This window comes from Triticum dicoccoides, chromosome 5B (genome assembly GCF_002162155.2).
Source record: "Triticum dicoccoides isolate Atlit2015 ecotype Zavitan chromosome 5B, WEW_v2.0, whole genome shotgun sequence".
Taxonomy (NCBI): domain Eukaryota; kingdom Viridiplantae; phylum Streptophyta; class Magnoliopsida; order Poales; family Poaceae; genus Triticum; species Triticum dicoccoides.
This window is the reverse complement of record NC_041389.1, coordinates 30,720,297-30,745,962: the sequence shown is the minus strand read 5'-3', so window position 1 is coordinate 30,745,962 and position 25,666 is coordinate 30,720,297.

The window sequence follows — 25,666 nt, the reverse complement described above, 5'->3', positions numbered from 1 at the left end:
GTAGAGGGTATAGCGGGATGCAGGAGAATGGACCGCTGAATATAGATGGGGGAAGGTGATGGAGACGTTGGTGAAGATGATGGAGGTGTTGGTGAAGATCGTGGTGATGATGATGGCCCCCAGCAGCGCTCCGGCGCCACCAGAAGCAAGGGGGAGAGAGCCCGCCTTCTTCTTCTTCTTCCTTGACCTCCACCCTAGATGGGAGAAGGGTTTCCCCTCTGGTCCTTGGCTCCCATGGCTTGGAAGGGGCGAGAGCCCCTTCGAGATTGGATCTATCTCTCTGTCTCTCTGTGTGTCTGTGTTCCCAGATTCTGCCCCTTCACCGTTTCTTTTATATCTGGAGATCCGTAACTCCGATTGGGGTGAATCTTTCGCCCAGATTTTTCTCATAAAATTAGCTTTCTTGCGGCAAAATAAGGCATCAACCGCCTTACGGGTGGCCCACGAGGGTGCTAGGCGCGCCCACGGGGGGTGCGCCCCCCTGTCTCGTGGCCACCTCGGACATTGTTTCGCGTTGATTCTTCCTCCAGAAATTCCCAAATATTCCAAAATAATTCTCCGTCCATTTTTATCCCGTTTGGACTCCGTTTGATATTGGGTTTCCGTGAAACATAAAACATGCAACAAACAGGAACTAGCACTAGGCACTGGATCAATAGGTTAGTCCCAAAAATAGTATAAAAAGTTGCCAAAAGTATATGAAAGTTGAATAATATTGGCATGAAACAATCAAAAATTATAGATACGACGGAGACGTTGTCGGTGTTCTGGGAACGAGGGTCCCCAGACTTGCCTGCCTGCGGCCTGCGGCATGGCTCAAGTGGGGGCCCAGTGCGGCCCAGCTTCATCAGCTCAAGCTCAAGACCCTCGCGAGGGGCCAAGCCTCGCGAGGCGGACGATAGGAAGCTTCCTCAGGCGCGGCCTCATCAGGCAGGCTCGCGAGGAGGCGGAGAGATCAAGGCAGGGCACCTCGAGGAGCCCGTGACGCAAGCCATGATGATCAAGACCAGGCGGGCACTGGCCTGCGCAGTGTCCTTGTTTCCCCTTCGGTGCAAAGGGGGCAAGCACAGGCCAAGGCATCAGGCAAAGGTTACCGTTTCGGTGCAACAAGACCAAGACTAATGGCAGGATGGAGGTCATTGAGGGAGTCCTAGACTAGGGGGTGTCCGGATAGCCGAACTATCATCATCGGCCGAACTCCAAGACTATGAAGATACAAGATTGAAGACTTTGTCCCGTCTCCGGATGGGACTTTCCTTGGCGTGGAAGGCCAGCTTGGCGATACGGATATGTAGATCTCCTACCATTGTAACCGACTCTGTGTAACCCTAGCCCTCTTCGGTGTCTATATAAACCGGATGGTTTTAGTCCGTAGGACAACAACAATAAGAACAATCATACCATAGGCTAGCTTCTAGGGTTTAGCCTCCTTGATCTCATGGTAGATCTACTCTTGTAACATCCACATCATCAATATCAATCAAGCAGGACGTAGGGTTTTACCTCCATCAAGAGGGCCCGAACCTGGGTAAAACATCGTGTCCCTTGTCTCATGTTACCATCCGCCTAGATGCACAGTTCGGGACCCCCTACCCGAGATCCGCCGGTTTTGACACCGATAGTCATCGTGGAGCCCAGGACGGCGTCATCGTCAGAGCCTTTGGCAACCGAAGACCAACTTTAGTCAGGATAAGTGTACTAGATGTTCCCCTTCAAAATGGATAATTGTTGGCGCCCTTCCCGCTCATTATTTGGGAAGAGGCCCAGGGCCTCCCTCTGAAAATAGGACTAGCCACCGCAGTGGGAAGGGAGGAGAGAAATCCGGTAGGCATCCAGAGATCGACCAAGGAGAGAGAGAGAGAAGCGATTGAACTCTCCCAAGCAGTTCATCGCACCAGCTCAAGAACAGCCCTCGCGAGGCTGTTCTCCCTTTGTACTGTTCATCATCATCCCCTGAGGAAATCCACCACACCACACACTAGAGTAGGGTATTACACCACAACAGTGGCCTGAACCAGTATAAATCTCGTGCCCCTTGTGTGTTCTTCTTTCTAGCCTAGATCCTTTGCGAGACTTTGATAGGTGAGATGGTAGGGGAAAGATCTTCGTGCGCACCCCAGAGTTTGAACCTCAAGGGTCTGTGGGAACCCGAAATCCGACATTTGGCATGCCAGGTAGGGGTGCACCGGAAACTTTCTTCCGTTGTTCGCGTGTGATCTTCCGTTGTGTCCATGGCTGATGCTCGCCGAGCTCGCGCCGAGCGTCGGTCTGCTCTCGCCACCCACGTCGCCCAGACGGTGCCCGTCGGCGGTCGCCCCCAACGTTCCCCGTCACCTACCGCCAATGCTGCCACCGGCCCAGCGGGGAACGAGCAGCAGGCCTCGTCCCTGCATCCTTCGGTGCGGCGGGAAGGCCGCACCGCCACCCCATCGCTGACTCCAGCCGGTTCGTCATCCCACGCCCATCGCGCCCCCATGGACGCGCACGCTGTGCTACTCCTGGCGCGTGAGCTCCTGCACTACCGTCCCGTCGACGACCTCTACAAGGACTGGCTCGCTCGCATCACCAAGCTCGTCAGCGCCGCAGGGGGCTCTCCCTTGCCATCCCTCTCGCTGCCTCGCCCTCCATCCTGCGCAGGAGGCGAGGAGCAGGAGGTGCCTCCGCCACCTCCTCCCCAATAAGGCGCCCTGGCTCCAAGGCGCGCGGCCCCAGGACGATACCCTCCGTGTTCAGCGCCTGCGCAACAAGAAAGGAGCTGCCAAGAAATCCCTCATCCCCAAGAAGGTGCCCGCGTGCTCCCAGCACTGGTGCGCCATGACCGCATCCCTGCGCCACCACATCAAGACCCCGCGCTGCTCCAGGCAGCAGTGCACGGGAATCCCCAGGAACAAGCCCCGCATCAGCAGAGAGCTCCGGTGGCCACTGCAGGCTGCTGCGCCTTCACTGCCGAGCTGCGTAGCATCGCATGGCCCGGCAAGTTCAAGCCGGACCTGCCTCCTCACTACGACGGCACTGCTAACCCTACGGAGTTCCTCCAGCTCTACGAGCTGGGCATCGAAGCCGCCAACGGAGATGAAAAGGTCATGGTGAACTGGTTTCCCATGGCGCTCAAGGATGGTGCCCGCACTGGCTCCTGAACCTGGCTCCTGACACGATCTCCTCCTAGGACGAGATGCGCACCCGCTTCATCGCCAACTTCCAAGGCACTCGCGACCGGCCCCCGACCATGAGTGACCTACGCTGCATCAAGCAACAGCCAGGAGAGACCCTGCAGAAGTACATCCAGCGCTTCAACAACGCTCGCCTCAAGATCCCCATGGTGACTGAGGAAGTCATCATCTCATCCTTCTCCGATGGCGTGCGTGACATCAAGATGAAAGAGGAGCTGGCCATTCATGAAGACCTGTGCACATCCCTGGAGCTGTTCAACTTGGCGACCAAGTGCGCCAGGGCTGAGGAAGGGCGCCTTAACCTCCTCGAGCTTTCGGCTGCCGATCCAGAAGAGAAGAAGCTCAAGGTCAAGGACGCGAAGAACAAGGGGGTTGATGTGCTCGCAGCGGAGCCAGACACCAAGCGAGGCAGGGATCAGCCTGAGTCATCCAAGGGCAGCCGGTACTACGTGTACCACGACCTCCACACCCACAACACCAACGAATGCCAAGAGCTCAGGGCTGTGCGAGATGGGCATATCGGCCGATGCCCCGAGCGCAACGACCGGGGCTATGGCCGAGGAGGAGGAAGAGGTGGAGGACGATGGGAAGACCGTGGCCCTCACCAAGGGTGGCGTGACCGACCTCGCGAGGACCGTTGGCAGGACCAGCCTCGCGAGGGAGGTTGGAGGTATCAGCCTCGTGAGGATCGCCCTCAAGGCAACGCATGCCTCCTTCCTCTGCCACCACCGCCGAGGAGGAATGAATACCATCATCAGGACGAGGGGGCTGGGGGCTTGCAGGAGCCGCGTGCAATCGCTTGCATCCTGGGCGGCGCTCAAGCCCCAGCCTCTCAACGCATCTTCAAGCAGTTTGCTCGCGAGGTGAATGCAGTCCTCCCCAAGCTTGAGGCCACGCGCCCCCTCAGGTGGTCCGCGTGCGCTATCACGTTCAGCTCAGCGGATCAGCTCAAGTGCGCAGCAAGGGCCGGAGTCCTCCCAATGCTTTGCTCCCCAGTCATCAGCAATGTGCAAGTCACCAAGACCCTCATCGATGGCAGAGCAGGACTCAACGCCCTGTCCATCGAGACATTCAACAATCTCCAAGTGTCGTATGATCAGCTTCAACCAACCAAGCCTTTCTTAGGAGTCACCGATGGTTCCATTGTTCCGATAGGGCAAGTTTGCCTTCCTGTCACCTTTGGGCAGCACAACAACTACCACACCGGGCTCATTGACTTTGATGCCGCCCACATTCGCCTGCCATACAATGCCATACTTGGGTACCCAGCCCTGGCCAAGGTCATGGCAGTGACTCACCACGGCTACAATGTCCTCAAGATGCCAGGGAGTGGTGGAGTCATCACAGTGCCTTGTGAGGAAGTTGTGTTGGAAATATGCCCTAGAGGCAATAATAAATGGTTATTATTATATTTCTTTGTTATTCATGCTATAACTATATTATCTGGAAATCGTAATACACGTGTGAATACATAGACCACAACATGTCCCTAGTAAGCCTCTAGTTGACTAGCTCGTTGATCAACAGATAGTCGTGGTTTCCTGACTATGGGCATTGGATGTCGTTGATAACGGGATCAGATCATTAGGAGAATGATGTGATGGACAAGACCCAATCCTAAGCATAGCTCAAATATCGTGTAGTTCATTTAGCTAGAGCTTTTCCAATTGTCAAGTATCATTCCTTAGACCATGAGATTGTGCAACTCCCGGATACCGTAGGAGTGCTTTGGGTGTGCCAAACGTCACAACGTAACTGGGTGACTATAAAGGTACACTACGGGTATCTCCAAAAGTGTCTGTTGGGTTGGCATGAATCGAGACTGGGATTTGTCACTCCGTATGACAGAGAGGTATCTCTGGGCCCACTCGGTAATGCATCATCATAATGAGCTCAAAGTGACCAAGTGTCTGGTCATGGGATCATGCATTACGATACGAGTAAAGTGACTTGCCGGTAACGAGACTGAACGAGGTATTGGGATACCGACGATCGAGTCTCGGACAAGTAACGTACCGATTGACAAAGGGAATTGAATACGGGCTTAATTGAATCCTTGACATCGTGGTTCATCCAATGAGATCATCGAGGAGTATGTGGGAGCCAACATGGGTATCCAGATCCCGTTGTTGGTTATTGACCGGAGAGGCTTCTCGGTCATGTCTGCATATCTCCCGAACCCGTAGGGTCTACACACTTAAGGTTCGGTGACGCTAGGGTTGTAGAGATACTAGTATGCAGCAAACCGAAAGTTGTTCGGAGTCCCGGATGAGATCCCGGATGTCACGAGGAGTTCCGGAATGGTCCGGAGGTGAAGAATTATATATAGGAAGTGCTGTTTCGGCCATCGGGAAAGTTTCGGGGCTCACCGGTATTGTACCGGGACCACCGGAAAGGTCCCGGGGGTCCACCGGGTGGGACCACCTATCCCGGAGGGCCCCGTGGGCTGAAGTGGGGAGGGAACCAGCCCCTGGTGGGCTGGTGCGCCCCCCCTTGGGCCCCCTTGCGCCTAGGGTTGGGAACCCTAGGGGAGGGGGCGCCTCCACTTGCCTTGGGGGGCAAGTTCCCCCCTTGGCCGCCGCCCCCCCTAGGAGATCCCATCTCCTAGGGCCGGCGCCCCCCTGGGGACCCAATATAAAGAGGGGGGAGGGAGGGCAGCTGCACCCTGCATCTTGGCGCCTCCCTCTCCCCTTGCTACACCTCCTCCTCCCGTAGTCGGCTGGCGAAGCCCTGCCGGAACTCTGCTGCATCCACCACCACGCCGTCATGCTGCTGGATCTTCATCAACCTCTCCTCCCCCCTTGCTGGATCAAGAAGGAGGAGACATCACGCTGACCGTACGTGTGTTGAATGAGGAGGTGCCGTCCGTTCGGCGCTAGGATCTCCGGTGATTTGGATCATGACGTGAACGACTCCCTGAACCCCGTTCTCTTGAACGCTTCCGCTCGCGATCTACAAGGGTATGTAGATGCACTGCCCTCTCTCGTTGCTGGATGAACTCATAGATTGATCTTGGTGAACGTAGGAAAATTTTTATTTTATGCAACATTCCCCAACAGTGGCATCATGAGCTAGGTCTATGCGTAGTTCTCTTTGCACGAGTAGAACACAATTTGTTGTGGGCGTAGATGTTGACAACTTTCTTGCCACTACTAGTCTTATTTTGCTTCAGCGGTATTGTGGGATGAAGCGACCCGGACCGACCTTACATGTACGCTTACATGAGACAGGTTCCACCGACTGACATGCACTAGTTGCATAAGGTGGCTAGCAGGTGTCTGTCTCTCCCACTTTAGTTGGAGCGGATTCGATGAAAAGGGTCCTTATGAAGGGTAAATAGAAGTTGGCAAATCACGTTGTGGCTTTAACGTAGGTAAGAAAACGTTCTTGCTAGATCACCTATAGAAGCCACGTAAAACTTGCAACAACAATTAGAGGACGTCTAACTTGTTTTTGCAGCAAGTGTTTTGTGATGTGATATGGCCAAAGGATGTGATGAATGATATATGTGATGTATGAGATGATCATGTTCTTGTAATAGGAATCATGACTTGCATGTCGATGAGTATGACAACTGGCTGGAGCCATAGGAGTTGTCTTTATTTTTTTGTATGACCTGCGTGTCATTGAAGAACGTCATGTAAACTACTTTACTTTATTGCTAAATGCGTTAGCCATAGAAGTAGAAGTAGTCGTTGGCGTGACAACTTCATGAAGACACGATGATGGAGATCATGATGATGGAGATCATGGTGTCATGCCGGTGACGAAGATGATCATGGCGCCCCGAAGATGGAGATCAAAGGAGCAATATGATATTGGCCATATCATGTCACTATTTGATTGCATGTGATGTTTATCATGTTTTTCATCTTGTTTACTTAGAACGACGGTAGTAAATAAGATGATCCCTCATAATAATTTCAAGAAAAGTGTTCCCCCTAACTGTGCACCATTGCAAAGGTTCATTGTTTCGAAGCACCACGTGATGATCGGGTGTGATAGATCCTAACATTCGAATACAACGGGTGTAAGCCAGATTTACACATGCAATACACTTAGGTTAACTTGACGAGCCTAGCATGTACAGACATGGCCTCGGAACACGGAAGACCGAAAAGTCGAACATGAGTCATATAGAAGATACGATCAACATGAAGATGTTCACCGGTGATGACTAGTCCGTCTCACGTGATGATAGGACACGGGCTAGTTGACTCGGATCATGGATCACTTAGATGACTAGAGGGATGTCTATCTGAGTGGGAGTTCATTGTTTGATTAGATGAACTTAATTATCATGAACTTAGTCTAAAATCTTTGCAATATGTCTTGTAGATCAAATGGCCCATGCTAATGTTGCCCTCAAATTCAACGCGTTCCTAGAGAAAACCAAGCTGAAAGACGATGGCAGCAACTATACGGACTGGGTCCGGAACTTGAGGATCATCCTCATAGCTGCCAAGAAAGCATATGTCCTAGATGCACCGCTAGGTGAAGCACCCATTTTCCCAGCAACTCAAGACGTTATGAACGCCTGGCAGTCGCGTAGTGATGATTACTCCCTGGTTCAGTGCGGCATGCTTTACAGCTTAGAACCGGGGCTCCAAAAGCGTTTTGAGCAGCACGGAGCATATGAGATGTTCCAAGAGCTGAGAATGGTTTTCCAAGCTCACACCCGGATTGAGAGATATGAAGTCTCCGACAAGTTCTACAGTTGTAAGATGGAGGAGAATGGTTCTGTCAGCGAGCACATACTCAAAATGTCTGGGTTGCACAACCGCTTATCTCAACTGGGAGTTAATCTCAGGATGACGCAGTGGTCGACAGAATCCTCCAGTCGCTCCCACCAAGCTACAAGAGCTTTGTGATGAACTTCAATATGCAGGGGATGGAAAAGACCATTCCTGAAGTATATTCAATGCTGAAATCAGCGGAGGTGGAGATCAAAAAGGAACATCAAGTGTTGATGGTGAATAAAACCACTAAGTTCAAGAAAGGCAAGGGTAAGAAGAACTTCAAAAAGGACGGCAAGGGAGTTGTCGCGCCTGGTAAACCAGTTGCCGGGAAGAAGTCAAGTAATGGACCCAAGCCTGAAACTGAGTGCTTTTATTGCAAGGGAAGCGGACACTGGAAGCGGAACTGCCCCAAGTACTTAGCGGACAAGAAGGCCGGCAAAACCAAAGGTATATGTGATATCATGTAATTGATGTGTACCTTACCAGTGCTCGTAGTAGCTCCTGGGTATTTGATACCGGTGCGGTTGCTCACATTTGTAACTCAAAGCAGGAGCTGTGGAATAAGCGGAGACTGGCGAAGGACGAGGTGACGATGCGCGTCGGGAATGGTTCCAAGGTCGATGTGATCACCGTCAGCACACTATCTCTACATTTACCTACGGGATTAGTTTTGAACCTCAATAATTGTTATTTAGTACCAGCTTTGAGCATGAACATTGTATCAGGATCTCGTTTAATTCGAGATGGCTAGTCATTTAAATCCGAGAATAATGGTTGTTCTATTTATATGAGTGATATGTTTTATGGTCATGCCCCGCTGGTGAATGGTTTATTCTTAATGAATCTCGAGCGTAATGTTACACATATTCATAGTGTGAATACCAAAAGATGTAAAGTTGATAACGGTAGTCCCACATACTTGTGGCACTGCCACCTTGGTCACATTGGTGTCAAGCGCATGAAGAAGCTCCATGCTGATGGACTTTTGGAGTCTCTAGATTATGAATCGTTTGACACATGCGAGCCATGCCTCATGGGTAAGATGACCAAGACTCCGTTCTCTGGAACAATGGAGCGAGCAACCAACTTATTGGAAATCATACATACTGATGTGTGCGGTCCAATGAGCGTTGAGGCTCGCGGAGGATATCATTATGTTCTCACTCTCACTGATGACTTGAGTAGATATGGGTATGTCTACTTGATGAAACACAAGTCTGAGACCTTTGAAAAGTTCAAGGAATTTCAGAATGAGGTAGAGAATCAACATGACCAAAAGATAAAGTTCTTGCGATCAGATCGTGGGGGTGAATATTTAAGTCATGAATTTGGTACACACTTAAGGAAATGTGGAATCGTTTCACAACTCACGCCGCCTGGAACACCTCAGCGAAATGGTGTGTCCGAACGTCATAATCGCACTCTATTGGATATGGTGTGATCTATGATGTCACTTACCTATTTACCGCTATCATTTTGGGGGTATGCTCTAGAGACAGCTACATTCACTTTAAATAGAGCACCGTCTAAATCCATTGAGACGACACCGTATGAATTATGGTTTGGGAAGAAACCTAAGTTGTCGTTTCTAAAAGTTTGGGGATGCGATGCTTATGTCAAGAAACTTCAACCTGAGAAGCTTGAACCCAAGTCGGAAAAATGCGTATTCATAGCATACCAGGAGGAAACCATAGGTTATACTTTCTACTTAAGATCCGAAGGCAAGATCTTTGTTGCCAAGAACGGATCCTTTCTGGAGAAAGAGTTTCTCTCGAAAGAATTAAGTGGGAGGAAAGTAGAGCTTGATGAAGTACTGCCTCTTGAAACAGTAAGTAGCGCAGCTCAGGAAGATGTTCCTGTGGTGCCTGCTCCAACAAGAGAGGAGGTTAATGATGATGATCAATATACTTCGGATCAAGCTCTTACTGAACTTCGAAGGTCCACAAGGACACGTTCCGTACCAGAGTGGTACGGCAACCCTGTCTTAGAAATCATGTTGTTAGACAACGGTGAACCTTCGAACTATGAAGAAGCGATGGCGGGCCCAGATCCAGCAAATGGCTTGAAGCCATGCAATCCGAGATAGGATCCATGTATGAAAACAAAGTGTGGACTTTGACAGACTTGCCTGATGATCATCGGGCGATAGAAAACAAATGGATCTTTAAGAAGAAGACGGATGCGGATGGTAATGTTACCATATATAAAGCTCGACTTGTCGCTAAGGGTTATCGACAAGTTCAAGGGATTGACTATGATGAGACATTCTCTCCAGTAGCGACGCTGAAGTCCGTCCGAATCATGTTAGAAATTGCCACATACTATGATTATGAGATATGGCAAATGGACATCAAAACGGCATTCCTTAACGGTCACCTTAAGGAAGAACTGTATAGGATGAAGCCGGAAGGTTTTGTCGACCCTAAGAATGCTAACAAGGTATGCAAGCTCCAGGCTCAATCTATGGGCTGGTGCAAGCATCTCGGAGTTGGAACATTCGCTTTAATGAGATGATTAAAACGTTTGGGTTTATGCAGACTTATGGAGAAGCCTGCGTTTACAAGAAAGTGAGTGGGAGCTCTGTAGCATTTCTCATATTATATGTGGATGACATACTTTTGATGGGAAATGATATAGAACTTTTGGACAGCATAAAGGCCTACTTGAATAAGTGTTTTTCAATGAAGGACCTTGGAGAAGCTGCTTACATATTAGGCATCAAAATCTATAGAGATAGGTCAAGACGCCTCATAGGTCTTTCACAAAGCACATACCTTGATAAGATATTGAAGAAGTTCAATATGGATCAGTCCAAGAAGGGGTTCTTGCCTGTGTTGCAAGGTGTGAAATTGAGCTCGGCTCAATGCCCGACCACGGCAGAATAAAAAGAAGAGATGAGTGTCATCCCCTATGCCTCAGCCATAGGATCTATCATGTATGCCATGACCTATACCAGACCTGATATAAACCTTGCCGTAAGTTTGGTAGGAAGGTACCAAAGTAATCCCGGCAAGGAACACTGGACAGCGGTCAAGAACATCCTTAAGTACCTGAAAAGGACTAAGGACATGTTTCTCGTATATGGAGGTGACGAAGAGCTCGTCGTAAAGGGTTACGTCAACGCTAGCTTCGACACAGATCTGGATGACTCTAAGTCACAAACCGGATACGTGTATATTTTGAATGGTGGGGCAGTAAGCTGGTGCAGTTGCAAGCAGAGCATCGTGGCGGGATCTACATGTGAAGCGGAGTACATGGCAGCCTCGGAGGCAGCGCATGAAGCTATCTGGGTGAAGGAGTTCATCACCGACCTAGGAGTCATACCCAATGCGTCAGGGCCAATCACACTCTTTTGTGACAACACTGGAGCTATTGCACTTGCCAAGGAGCCCAGGTTTCACAAGAAGACCAGGCACATCAAGCGTTGCTTCAACTCCATACGTGAAAATGTTCAACATGGAGACATAGATATTTGTAAAGTACATACAGACCTGAATGTAGCAGATCCGTTGACTAAACCTCTCCCTAGGGCAAAACATGATCAACACCAGAATGCAATGGGTGTTTGATTCATCACAATGTAATTAGATTATTGACTGTAGTGCAAGTGGGAGACTGTTGGAAATATGCCCTAGAGGCAATAATAAATGGTTATTATTATATTTCTTGGGTCATGATAATTGTCTATTATTCATGCTATAACTGTATTATCCGGAAATCGTAATACATGTGTGAATACATAGACCACAACATGTCCCTAGTAAGCCTCTAGTTGACTAGCTCGTTGATCAACAGATAGTCATGGTTTCCTGACTATGGGCATTGGATGCCGTTGATAACTGGATCACATCATTAGGAGAATGATGTGATGGACAAGACCCAATCCTAAGAATAGCTCAAAGATCGTGTAGTTCGTTTAGCTAGAGCTTTTCCAATTGTCAAGTATCATTCCTTAGACCATGACATTGTGCAACTCCCGGATACCGTAGGAGTGCTTTGGGTGTGCAAGCGTCACAACATAACTGGGTGACTATAAAGGTACACTACGGGTATCTCCGAAAGTGTCTGTTGGGTTGGCACGAATCGAGACTGGGATTTGTCACTCCGTATGACGGAGAGGTATCTCTGGGCCCACTCGGTAATGCATCATCATAATGAGCTCAAAGTGACCAAGTGTCTGGTCATGGGATCATGCATTATGGTACGAGTAAAGTGACTTGCCGGTAACGAGACTGAACGAGGTATTGGGATACCGACGATCGAGTCTCGGGCAAGTAACGTACCGATTGACAAAGGGAATTGAATACGGGGTTAATTGAATCCTTGACATCATGGTTCATCCGATGAGATCATCAAGGAGTATGTGGGAGCCAACATGGGTATCCAGATCCCGTTGTTGGTTATTGACCGAAGAGGCTTCTCGGTCATGTCTGCATATCTCCCGAACCCGTAGGGTCTACACACTTAAGGTTCGGTGATGCTAGGTTGTAGAGATATTAGTATGCAGCACACCGAAAGTTGTTCGAAGTCCCGGATGAGATCCCAGACGTCACGAGGAGTTCCGAAATGGTCCGGAGGTGAAGAATTATATATAGGAAGTGCTGTTTCGGCCATCGGGAAAGTTTCGGGGGTCACCGGTATTGTACCGGGACCACCGGAAGGGTCCCGGGGGTCCACCGGGTGGGACCACCTATCCCAGAGGGCCCCGTGGGCTGAAGTGGGGAGGGAACCAGCCCCTGGTGGGCTGGTGCGCCGCCCCTTGAGCCCCCCTTGCGCCTAGGGTTGGGAACCCTAGGGGAGGGGGCGCCTCCACTTGCCTTGGGGGGCAAGTTCCCCCCTTGGCCGCCGCCCCCCTAGGAGATCCCATCTCCTCGGGCTGGTGCCCCCCCTCTGGACCCTATATAAAGAGGGGGGAGGGAGGGCATCCGCACCCTGCATCTTGGCGCCTCCCTCTCCCCTTGCTACCCTTCCTCCTCCCGTAGTCGCTTGGTGAAGCCCTGCCGGAACTCTGCTGCATCCACCACCACGCCGCCGTGCTGCTGGATCTTCATCAACCTCTCCTCCCCCCTTGCTGGATCAATAAGGAGGAGACGTCACGTTGACCGTACGTGTGTTGAACACGGAGGTGCCATCCATTCGGTGCTAGGATCTCTGGTGATTTGGATCACGACGTGAATGACTCCCTCAACCCCGTTCTCTTGAACGCTTCTGCTCGCGATCTACAAGGGTATGTAGATGCACTCCCCTCTCTCGTTGCTGGATGAACTCATAGATTGATCTTGGTGAACATAGGAAAAATTTTATTTTATGCAACGTTCCCCAACAAAGGGATGCAGTGTGTTCCCTTGAGCGCGCCTTCCAAGCCGCGGCAATCAAAGACCCAGATCATAGGAGCGAAAGACTCCCCGAGGCGGTTCCTAAGAAGAAGAAGGCTTCACCTGGCCCAAAACCTCATGAGGCAGGCACCTCCGGGGGCGTTGCGTCAGGATCCGCGCCCGTTCAAGGGGCGCCACCCTCTGTCGCATAGGAAGGCACGCCCAGCGCCCTCCTCGGGCAGGGCACGGGGGATCTTTCTTGGAGACCCACCGACTTTGCCAAGATCACAAGGGAGGCGCTCGGGCACCACTTGGAGGCGTGCTTCAAGGCACGTTTCCCTCAGGAAGGTATGAAGCAAGGAGGACCAAACCCTCAAGAGTTCATCGCGACGAACATTCAGGAGCTACAGGACTCAAGAGTCATGCGCGGCAGCCACCGCCTACCCGCCGCAGCCCCACATCCAGGTGAGGATGGAGGGCTGCGCGTCTGCATCGACGTACCAGGGCTCAACCGAGCCGCGTCCCAAGAGCGCCTCTGGCCTTCACGCGTGGGGCGCTGCGAAGGCCCACCTCACAGCTACGTTTGCATGCCCTTCGGCCTGTCGAACGCGGTCGCAGCTCATCAGCGCCTGCTAAAGAGCATTCTGGAGGCTCAGGAGGTTAGGCATCACGCGGTCCTGGTGGAGATGGAGATGGCCCTCAAAGATCCACCTGTGCCCCCGGAGCCTCCCGAGGCTCCAGGCCCCGGAGGCTCGTGAGGGTCGGCTTCCTCACCGCGCGTCGTCCGCTACTTCAGCATCACTTCATCTCCAACGGTATCAGGTGACATCTTTCAAAGTTCCATTTTCAGCTGGGAGCGCCCTCAGGGCTGCATCATTCCCAGGTCGCGTGGGTCTGTCCCTGCGGCATGTATCCGTTTTGCTTATGCTCTTTACCTACCTAGTTGGGGGCGCCCCTCGGGCTGCATTATCCCCAAGCTGCTCGGGCCTGACCTAGTAGCGTTTGCCTTTTCTGCATCTATCTAAATGGATTTGCTCCTTCGTGCTTAACATGCTTGACCTAATCGCCTACTCGATTGACACCTACCTTTGGAGCCGCTCGCTCTGGCACGGCACTTGCGCATGGGTCCGTCCCTGCAACGCCAATAAATCTGAGTGGTCGAGCTCTGGCTGCGGCAACCCTGCAAGGCACCACCTCGCCAGGTCCTCAGTGCCCTAGTCACTCCCTCAGAGCAACCAATCGTTGGCTGGCAACCGTAACAACAGACCTTGCTTCGTCTCTTGATTGGTATGCAGGACCTACTCCACAAGTACCATTAGGGACGTTGCAAGATCTCTCTCCCTCTCTCAGGCATGATCCGCTCGCGTGTTAAAAGGGGGCGCCTGAGCATCGTGACTCATGGGCTCTTACTGGCTCTCTAGCCCTCACCCCCTGGCCTTGACCCACGGCATCGTGACCTGTCATACCAGCGGCGGCTGAGCTCGCTCGAGGGCCGGGACCTAAGGACGTAGAGCATGAAGGAAAGTGTGGGGAGAGGGAAGAAGCTTGCAAGGACCTAACACGGCAACACCTCAGCTGCCGCCACGCAGGCCCGATGCTTCACCGAAAACTACTCCAAACCCACCAGATAAGTCATGCGAAAACTGATTCGACTCAGCGCTAAACCTCCTCCTAGTGCAGCTCTGTCACGGCAACGTTGCCTACCTTTCTTGCCCAGCGAAGGCTGCTTGAGCGCTAAAGGGGACTGTCGGTGTCAAAACCGGCGGATCTCGGGTAGGGGGTCCCGAACTGTGCGTCTAGGCGGATGGTAACAGGAGACAAGGGACACGATGTTTTACCCAGGTTCGGGCCCTCTTGATGGAGGTAAAAACCTACATCCTGCTTGATTGATATTGATGATGTGGATGTTACAAGAGTAGATCTACCACGAGATCAAGGAGGCTAAACCCTAGAAGCTAGCCTATGGTATGATTATTGTTATTGTTGTTATCCTACGGACTAAAACCATCCGGTTTATATAGACACCGGAGAGGGCTAGGGGTACACAGAGTCGGTTACAACGGTAGGAGATCTACATATCCATATCGCCAAGCTTGCCTTCCACGCCAAGGAAAGTCCCATCCGGACACGGGACGAAGTCTTTAATCTTGTATCTTCATAGTCTTGGAGTCCGGCCGATGATGATAGTTCGGCTATCTGGACACCCCCTAGTCCAGGACTCCCTTAGTAGCCCCTGAACCAGGCTTCAATGACGACAAGTCCGGCGCACAAATTGTCTTCGGCATTGCAAGGCGGGTTCCTTCTCCGAATAATTTGTAGAAGATTGTGAACACCAGGATAGTGTTCGGCTCTGCAAAATAAATTCCACATTCCACCGTAGAGAGAATAATATTTACACAAGTTCAATCTGCTGATGTATTTTGTGGTGTGACGTCACACCACAACCAAGCCTTTACTCGAACCGTTTTTATTATACCGCCTCAGCGCATTTAGCGAAGCGGTTTCCTTGGCACGTCTTGTCAAAGCAGAGATCGTGCTCCCTCTATTCCGGGATTCTCATCAATACGGACGTGGGTAACCCAACCGCGCCATTGATTGCGGCGCTTGGGAGAAAAGCGAGTTTTACCAGGCCGGTGGGGACGCATAGTTTTGTCCGTCCATATATAAGGGGATAAGGATCCACCTTTTCACCTACGCCTTCTTCCTCCTTTGCTTATCCATCTCCGCGCACTCGAGCTCCAGCGCCCAAGTCCGCACATCTCGCCTCAACCTCCTCCAGCCATGTCCGGAGCGGGAGGCAAATGGATGGCCTCCTCCGTTACGGAGGGGCACATCGAGAGGCTGCGTGGCGCCGGATACCTGTCCAGCGACATCGCGCACCGGCTCCCCAACAAGGGGCAGCTCATCCCCACCCCCAGGCCCCATGAGAGGGTGGTATTCCTTCCCCATTTCCTCCGCGGACTGGGCTTCCCACTTCACCCCTTTGTCCGGGGGCTCATGTTCTACTATGGCCTGGATTTCCATGATCTGGCCCCGAATTTCATCCTCAATATTTCGGCGTTTATCGTCGTGTGCGAGGCCTTCCTCTGCATCCAGCCCCACTTCGGCTTGTGGCTCAAGATCTTCAATGTCAAGCCGAAGGTCGTGAAGGGGAATCAAGCAAAATGCGGAGGCTCCATGGTGGGAAAGATACCCAACGTTACTTGGCTCGAGGGCGCCTTCATGGAAACCATCAAGGGGTGGCAATTGGGGTGGTTCTACATCACCGAGCCGCGTGACCCTAAATGGGCAGCGGCCCCCGAATTCAGATCTGGCATCCCCACACGGCTCACCTCTTGGAAGGAGAGTGGCCTAACTTGGGGCGATTCGGAGGAGCTGACCGGACTCCAAGCCTGTATCCAGAAGCTGGTGGACAAGAAGCTCAAGCTTGTCAACGTCGTCCAGGTCATGCTCATCCGCCGGATCCTCCCGTGCCAACAACGGGCCTTTAAACTGTGGGAGTTCAATCCGGCTCAGCACCGAACCTTGAGCGGGCTCTTCGACACTAGGTATGAAGATGCCTGGAAGGTGCTTTTTAAGGGCGCCGAGGCCCCTACATCCGCTACCGAAGATCGCGGATTCCGCTCGTAGCGTCAGGATGACGAGGTAAATGATTTTACCCTTTACGGAATACTTGTTTTTCATAGTTTGACTCTATGCGGGATCTAAACTCCCTTTCCTTTAACAGGACTGGCTGAAGAAGGCCGAGCAGACTAACTGTCCGGCCCCCTTGCCAGAAGACCCAGTGGATGCCCATCTGGCGGGGCTGCTGGTTCTGGCACCCCATGTGGTGCCGGAGAAGAAGGCCAAGAAGGAGGCCACGGGTACTCGAAAGAGTTCCCGTTTTCAGGTGTCCGATGACTCCGAGGCGGACTCCTCCCCCAAGGACGAGGAGAAGAAGAAAAGGGCCTCTACCCCAGCGGGGGGAGGGAAGAAAAGGAGGGCCTCCCCAACGAGGGAGGCCGAAGGGTCCAAGAAGGGAAGAACTCTTACCCCGGACTGTTCTGCCAACGCCGGTGACTACGACGAGGATTGGCCTCCGAGCGCCAAGCCCCTGGCAAGACCGTAAGTATCCGGACTCCCGAATGACTTCATGATTTGTCTTTTCGCCACTTGGTGTCTTTCTAACGCAGCATACAACCCTACAGTCCGCCCAAGGACGATCTTCCCGCTTCGTCGAGCGGGTCCTTGGGTTCGTCGGATGTGAACAACACTTCACTTCCAACCGCCTCTTCTCCCCGCGACGCTGACGACGTCGAGGTGGGATCCCAGAGAGGGACCCATCCGGAGGAGGAGGACCCGGAGGTAGCACAGGACGACCTCCCGGACTTCGTGCCGGACTCCGCATCAGAACCTGCAGTGGTTCCGGAGTCCGGCGGGCGGCCCCTTCGCAAGAAGGGCAAGACCGTGGCGCCGGCGGCCTCCGTCCAACCAGAGGCGCTGGATAACTTGCTGGAGGCGCTCAACGGCGCTTCCATCGAGGAGGAACACCGCACTGTCATGAGTGTGGTGATTCAGAAGGTCCAGCTCGCCAAAGGCGGGCTGACCGAAGCCTGCAGCAGCCTTCTATCAGGCTTTGAGGTAAGAATATTAATATATGTAAAATAGTACCGCATAGACAGTAGCCCCTGATGCTCGGTTCGGTGTTCGGAAAGAAAAGCCGGACTGAGGATCTAAAAAGATATACGCAGGAGTCATAAAAAATATGTCGATATGGGATTGCAGGCTACCCTGCTGACCTCTGCCGCACTGCATGCGGAGGTCAATGCTTTGAAGCAAAACCTCGAGCGGTCCGAGAACGAGCTCGGCCGTGCCAAGAAGCAACTCGAGGACAAAGAAGGTGAGTAGCACCTTATTAAAGTTGTACCTTACAGAAAAGGATTTGGTTGCAAAAAGAATGACAAGGATAACATGGGTATTGCAGGAGCCACAAACGAGGTGGCGACCCTGAAGGAGGCAGTGTCTGTGGCCGAACGTAATGTGGCCGTGGAGCGCGCCGAGCGAGAGAAGCAGGAGGCGCGGGTGGCGGAGGTACGGCAAGAGCTCCAGGCTCTCGTGGAAAAACATGAGAGTTTGGAGCGTGACTCGAAGACTCGAGAGTCCGAGCTTGCATCGGCTCTTGAGAGTGCCAAAGCCGCTTAGGCCGAAGCCTACAAGGCCCTCTTGGAAATCGAGGCGTTGAAGAAAATAGCTTCGGGTAAGGCATTTTTCATGCAAAGCAAGCATGTGGATGTGGATTACGTGTTACTTACCCGAATTCAGAGCTCTCCAGGAGCGTTCGCAGATCTGCCCCGCAGCGTGTCCGATGCTGCCGCTTTCTACAGGGCCGAGGAGGGGAGCGCAACAGAGAAGGTCTTCTGGTCTCAGTATGCTGAGGCCGGACATCTAGTTCCCCTTAGCGACCAGCTGAAGCAGCTGGTCGAGCTCCACAAGGTGGCTGAACAGGCCATGAAGGGCCTCATAGTTCGGCTGTGGCCCAATGAGGCCATGCCTAGGAGCTACTTCGGCCTGGTGCGGCGGCTGGTGGATGCGTGTCCATGGGTTGAGGTCATCAAGCGATCCGCCTGTATTGAAGGTGCCCGTTGGGCCCTTACCCGCGCTAAGGTGCACTGGGGCAAGATGGATGCTGAGAAGCTTGTGACGGACGCGCCACCGCCAGGCAAGGAGTATCGCACGCCCGAGATATATTACAAGAGTGTCCTGAAGGGTGCCCGCACTATTGCGGGTGAGTGCTCCAATAATGTAATATTTGAGTAAACTCGCATTTTGTTATCCTGTGTGCGGAAAACTTTGTTCATATGCGCTAAGCAACGCTTGTTGATTTAAAATATTACCTTATGTGCGGCTGTTTATCAAATCTGAGAGATGACAAGTCGTCGGCTTCAGCCCCCATGCCACGAGTGCTGGGGTGTTCGGTATAAATTTGAGCACTCTTGTTCCCATATTTGGGTCCATCTAGGGAGGCGCTCAACACGACGAACTAGGCAACCGGACTTATAATGCTTGAACACTCTCACTTAGCCATAGAATTCTATAATTTTAAATTTCAGCGAAGCCCCTAGTGTTCGGAAGGCCGAATTCGGGGCGCTATCCACGCCTGGGCCGGACAAAGCCGGTTCCTCGCTCTAAGCGGCATAAGTCTTTAGGGACTCAAAAAAACCTCTCGAACAGCGACCGGCTCTCGCCTCATCATGACGGTCAGTTTTAGCTTTCTCCACTGAGGCGTTAACCCAGCTCAACTAGGGCGCAATCGCAATGGTTCTCCCAGTGCTACCTTAGCCGATACAATGGAACGTAAGGTACCAAAACATGGGAGCCGGGCAAACCCAACTATTGACCCAAGACATGATTCGAAGTTGATGCATATAATGCTATAAGTTCGGAGTGCCGCACTTGTGAAAGTGTTCGGACTTATCACACCATGATGTGGGGAACATAAGCCCCTGGTGTTTTTAGCCGTACCAAGTGTACGGATGCAACATGTCGCAAATGAACATATGTATAAGAAAGAAATGCAATTATAAGCAAAAAGGTGCTGCATTGTTTTATTCAAGAAGTACTGCTATGAATGCAGAATGATACAAATAGTGCGATAAGCAAGGGACGGGACTGTTAAACATGTCCCCCTCCAGGGGTAGGCTGCGGAGTGGTGTATAAAACAGATTTAATGCTCGTAAGGGAGACCACCTAGATATCCGTCGCAGCCTTTCTCCTTCACTGGCTGTTGCATCGTGAGTTTGGCCGGTCTACTGTCGGACAGGGCCTCTGGTAAACGGAGTCATGCGGATAAGAAAAGAAAAAAGAAAAAAGAAAAAAAAGAAATGACACACTTGGGAGCCCCTGATGTGGTTGAGCCGCATTCTGGGCCTGTCGTGGTCGTGCCCCTTCCCCTATGCCCATGGTATCTCCAGAGCGTAATGATGTACGCGAAGGACCAGTCGTGCGATCTTGCGAGGGCTGGGGTTGGGGTCGCATTGCTACGCGTGCTCGGAACGCGCCAGGTGGTCTTGTTGTAGGTTACTTCGGGTGTGTTTAGCCGTGTCCGGTCGCTTAATGGCCGGACTCGAGAATTGCCTTAAGAGGCTGCATTGTACTTCTGTCGTGAGAGCCGCTGTATGTTCCTCCGTTCGGAGGGAGCGCTCGGTGTTTCCGTTGACCGTGATGACTCCTTGAGGGCCTGGCATCTTGAGCTTGAGGTATGCGTAGTGCGGCACCGCGTTGAACTTTGCAAACGCGGTCCGTCCGAGCAGAGCATGATAGCCGCTGCAGAATGGAACTATGTCGAAGATTAACTCCTTGCTTCGGAAGTTATCCGGGGATCCGAAGACCACTTCCAGTGTGACTGAGCCCGTACAATTGGCCTCTACACCTGGTATGACACCTTTGAAGGTCGTCTTTGTGGGTTTAATCCTTGAGGGGTCTATCCCATCTTGCACACTGTGTCCTGATAAAGCAGGTTCAGGCTGCTGCCGCCGTCCATCAGGACTCTGGTGAGGTGAAATCCATCGACGATTGGGTCTAAAACCAATGCGGTGAATCCGCCGTGGCGGATGCTGGTGGGGTGGTCCCTTCGATCAAAAGTGATCGGGCAAGAGGACCATGGGTTGAACTTCGGGGCGACTGGCTCAATCGCGTATACGTCCCTGAGTGCACGCTTCCGCTCCCTCTTGGGTATGTGGCTTGCGTATATCATATTCACCGTCCGCACTTGTGGGGGAAAACCCTTCTGTCCTCTGTTGTTCGGCGGTCGGGTCTCTTCTTCGTCATCGCTATGCAGCCCCTTGTCATTGTTTTCGGCAATTAGCTTGCCTGCCTGCTTGAATACCCAACAGTCCCTGTTGGTGTGGTTGGCTGGCTTTTCGGGGGTGCCATGTATCTGGCACGAGCGATCGAGTATTTGGTCCAAATTGGACGGACCCGTAGTGGTTCTTTTGAATGGCTTGTTCCACTGACCGGGTTTCGAGCCTCTGAATCCGGCGTTGACTGTTGTATCCTCATTATTGTCGCCGTTAATGCGGCGTTTATTCTTGTTGGACGTGACCTGCCATTGTGATCCTTGGTATCCGGACTGCCGGAATTTTTGCTAAGGTTGTTGCTGCGAGCTAGCCAGCTGTCCTCTCCCGCGCAAAAGCGGGTCATGAGTGATGTGAGGGCTGCCATGGATTTCGGCTTTTCCTGTCCCAGGTGCCGGGCAAGCCACTCATCGCGGATGTTATGTTTGAAGGCTGCGAGGGCCTCCGCATCCGGACAGTCGACGATTTGATTTTTCTTAGTTAAGAACCGTGTCCAGAATTGTCTGGCCGATTCATCTGGCTGCTGAATTATGTGGCTTAGGTCGTCAGCATCTGGTGGTCGCACATACGTGCCCTGGAAGTTATCAAGGAATGCGGCTTCTAGGTCCTCCCAACATCCGATTGATTCTGCTGGCAAGCTGTTAAGCCAATGCCGAGCTGGTCCTCTAAGCTTGAGTGGGAGGTATTTGATGGCGTGAAGATCGTCACCGCGGGCCATGTGGATATGAAGGAGATAGTCTTTGATCCAAACCGCGGGGTCTGTTGTGCCGTCATAGGATTCGATATTCACGGGTTTAAACCCTTCGGGGATTTGATGATCCATTACTTCGTCTGTGAAGCATAGTGGGTGTGCGGCGCCTTTGTATTGGGCTATATCACGACGAAGCTCCAACGAGCTTTGTCTATTGTGTTCGGCCCGGTCGGACTTACTGTGTCCGGCGCGACAGTTGTCGTCACGTATCATGGGGTGCCCACGCGATTCGTAGATTGATCTTGATTGTCTTGCCTTATCCTCCAATATATCTCGCAAGTCCGGAGCATTCCCCTGTGGCCTTGTGCTGTTCGAGCGGTGCCGGGGTACGGTTATAGTGAAGGGCCTAGAGGCCTCTCTGTCGCGGCCACGAGGTAGCCGGTCAGCCGTATTGTGCTCTAGTGATGCAGGTTTATATGCCTCCTCCTCTAATCGGAGGAGCAACTTGCGTTTGGGGTAGCTTTTGGAGGGGCGTTCGAGCTCATGCTCTTCGGCCGCCAGGACTTCTGTCCATCTGTCGGCTAGCAGATCCTGATCAGCTCTAAGCTGTTGCTGCTTTTTCTTGAGGCTGTTTGTCGTGGCCATAAGCCTGCATTTGAAACACTCTTGTTCGACGGGATCCTCAGGCACGACAAATTCGTCGTCGTCGAGGCTTTCCTTGTCTCCAGAGGGAGGCATGTAAATATCTTCCTCTACCTCTTCGTTTGCCGCCCTCTTGTGAGGGCTGGCATCCCCGTCCTCCTGCGCTGAATCTTGCTAGAGGGGGTTGTCTTCGGCACTGTCTAGGATATTATTATCTCCGGTGCCGGAATCGCCATTCTTGCTGCGGTGGGATTTAGAGCGGCGCCACTGACGCCGGCGCTTGGGCTGTTTCTTGGAGGGGTCTTCCTCCGTTGTTCCTTCGCCATTCCCATCCTTTGGGATATCCACCATGTATATGTCGTATGACGAGGTGGCTTTCCAGTGCCCAGTAGGCGCTGGTTCTTGGTCGTCTCCGGCATCGTTGTCCATACCGTCGATGTCATCGGAGTCGAAGTCCAGCATGTCGGTTAGATCATCGACAGCGGCTACTAAGTGGGTGGTGGGTGGGTCTTGAATTTCTTCGTCGTCCGCATCCCAACCGTCCTGACCGCAGTCCGGCCAGGGCTCTCCTGATAACGAGAGATATTTTAGCGAGCTCAAAACGTCGCCAAAAGGTGAGTGTTGAAAGATGTCCGCGGTGGCGAACTCCATGATCCGCGCCCAATCGGATTCGATTGGTGGGGGCGCGGGAGGTTCGGAGTCCGGCAAGGAGTCCGGCACCTTGGAGTCACGAGCTTCAGAAGGGACAAAGTCAGTATTCGGCTCTATCGCCGTAGAGGTTGCAGCCCCCGAGGCGGTGTCTAACCATCCATCCTCGATCTGCGCAGCCGGCTCCGAATCAAGGGTCGGAGCGGTTTCGTGTGCGGCCTCCAGGGCACTGTCCCGCAGCAGAGCCAAATCATGCCCATCGTGACAGTGCGGCGCGCTCGGCTGTGGCTCGAATCCGTTGAAGATCAAGTCCCCGCGGATGTCAGCCATGAAGTTAAGACTTCCAAATCTGACCTGACGGCTAGGGGCGTAGCTTTCGATCTGCTCCAGATGGCCAACCGAATTGGCCCGCAGTGCGAAGCCGCTGAATACGAAGATCTGCCCGGGGAGAAAAGTCTCACCCTGGACCACGTCGTTGTTGATGATCGAAGGAGCCATCGAGCCTATCGGTGACGACACAGAGGAACTCTCAATGAAAGCACCACTGTCGGTGTCAAAACCGGCAGATCTCGGGTAGGGGGTCCCGAACTGTGCGTCTAGGCGGATGGTAACAGGAGACGAGGGACACGATGTTTTACCCAGGTTCGGGCCCTCTTGACGGAGGTAAAACCCTACGTCATGCTTGATTGATATTGATGATGTGGATGTTACAAGAGTAGATCTACCACGAGATCAAGGAGGCTAAACCCTAGAAGCTAGCCTATGGTATGATTGTTGTTATTGTTGTTATCCTACGGACTAAAACCATCCAGTTTATATAGACACCGGAGAGGGCTAGGGTTACACAGAGTCGGTTACAATGGTAGGAGATCTACATATCTGTATCGCCAAGATTGCCTTCCACGCCAAGGAAAGTCCCATCCGGACACGGGACGAAGTCTTCAATCTTGTATCTTCATAGTCTTGGAGTCCGGCCGATGATGATAGTTCGGCTATCCGGACACCCCCTAGTCCAGGACTCCCTCAGGGACCTCCTGAGCATCGCGACTCAAGGGCTCTTACTGGACCTCGGGCCGCTCACCTCCTGGCCTTGACCACGGCATCCCGACCTGGCATACCAGCGACGGCTGAAGCCTGCCTGGGGACCGGGACCTGTCAGCGTAGAGTACCAAGCCCTCGTGAGGAAAGAAAGGGGGAGCCGAGCCGGGACAGGACAAGCATCTCGCATCGATTCATGATAAAGATATAATATTCACAGAAGACATGACCAGTGCCTTACATACCCCCGCGGGGTGGTGTTTCAATTCCTTGCAGGGAACAAAAGGTGCTAATCCTAAGGGACGCTAACTACGCGCGCCTCCGCAGGAGACGCCATCATCAACAGTGGGCCATCAGGCACCGGCCAACCCCATCCAGATCAATGGCATCGGCGGCCTGATGCAGCTACCCTGCTCCAGGAGCGACACGAGCCCGAGGGCTCGTAGATGTCGTCGCTCGTCTTCGGAGTCGCGTGAAGCTCGGCGGAGTCGCTGGACCCCCCGGCTCCTCCACTGCTGCCTGAGGAGCTGCCGGGGAAGCGGATGGCAGGCCTGGTCCTTGCCACGGCGATGCTCCGGCCACCTTCCTTGGGGCAGCATTCCAGCCGGCGTTCTTCCGTGTCGAAGACCTTGAAGAACATCAAGGAGGCGCCATCGCATTCAAGCACCTATGGAGGCGCCTGCCACTCGCGTTGTCTATCGCGTGTCAGGAGACATTCCCGTTGACGACGAGGTGCCTATGGTGACTTCATAAATTTCAAGATGATATGCCGGCTCAGTCTTTTGGAGGTGCTCATAGGGGTAGGGTGTGCGTGTGTGCATTCATAGGGGTGAGTGTATGCACGTGTATATGAGCGCTTGCGTCTATACTGTGTCAAAAAAAACATAAATGCGTGTCAAAAAGAGACTAGTCAGTATACTCAATATTGCGCACCTCGGAGAGGAAAACGAGAGAACTACGTATTTATTTACGGTGCAGATTCACTCATTTTGCTCCATATGTACTCCGTCTCGGTGTAGTCTAGTCACTTGTTGAAATCTCTAGATAGGAAAATACTCCTTTCTGGCTCACAGGGCTATACTAGAAAGTACGTACTACAATAGTGGGCTCACATAGCAATTTTGTCTCATGCAAGAGCCTGGCTATATGCGTGCTCCAATGTTTGCAACTGCCATATTCAGGTTGCGCTTGGCTCTTCGCCTCTTCGAGAAGACGAACAATGATGTTACTACTACTGCTTCTACAGTGTCGAATCCACTGTTGCATGTCCGTCCACCGGGAGCGGGAGGGATAGCTTGTTGTAGTAGTACTATATAATCAAAAGCCTGTCCTCGTTTGCGAGCAACCGCGCGCATGGGCGAGGGAGAAGGCGTGTAGTAGTAAAATCAAGCTTCTCCTCATTGTATGAGTTGACACGACACATCATAGCACTGGCCCCACATGCTTGCCTCTAAACTTGGCTGAAAGACCCGTAGTGTACAATATATTTGCTGCAACCTCTAACATACCCGCCACAAATTAAAATATATATTCCTGTCTTGACCAGATGAGCGTGCAAACTACAATCACCAGGATGACACGTAGGGCCAGA